Source organism: Sinocyclocheilus anshuiensis, unplaced genomic scaffold, assembly GCF_001515605.1.
Source record: "Sinocyclocheilus anshuiensis isolate Anshui unplaced genomic scaffold, SAMN03320099.WGS_v1.1 scaffold2579, whole genome shotgun sequence".
Taxonomy (NCBI): domain Eukaryota; kingdom Metazoa; phylum Chordata; class Actinopteri; order Cypriniformes; family Cyprinidae; genus Sinocyclocheilus; species Sinocyclocheilus anshuiensis.
Window position 1 is genome coordinate 23,061 of NW_015557217.1, and position 310 is coordinate 23,370.

General features: G+C 50.0%; 1 protein-coding gene across 1 annotated transcript in view; it reads left to right on the top strand.

The window, feature by feature from the left end:
• Positions 1–310, top strand: part of LOC107678993 (WW domain-binding protein 11-like) — a gene marked incomplete at its 3' end in the record, with an annotated part of 17,879 nt that overhangs the window by 14,524 nt on the left and 3,045 nt on the right. The window lies entirely within an intron of this gene.

The window sequence follows — 310 nt, forward strand, 5'->3', positions numbered from 1 at the left end:
TGTGAGTGAGTGTGTGAGTGAGTGAGTGAGTGTGTGTGAGTGAGTGAGTGTGTGAGTGAGTGATGTGAGTGTGTGAGAGTGTCTGTGAGAGTGAGTGAGTGAGTGAGTGTGAGTGAGTGAGTGAGTGACGGAGTGAGGGAGTGAGTGAGTGAGTGATGTGAGTGAGTGATGTGAGTGAGAGAGTGTGTGTGAGAGTGAGTGTTTGTGTGTGAGAGTGAGAGAGTGAGTGGGAGTGTGTGTGTGAGAGAGTGAGAGAGTGAGTGAGTGTGTGTGTGAGAGAGTGAGAGAGTGAGTGAGTGTGTGTGTGTGT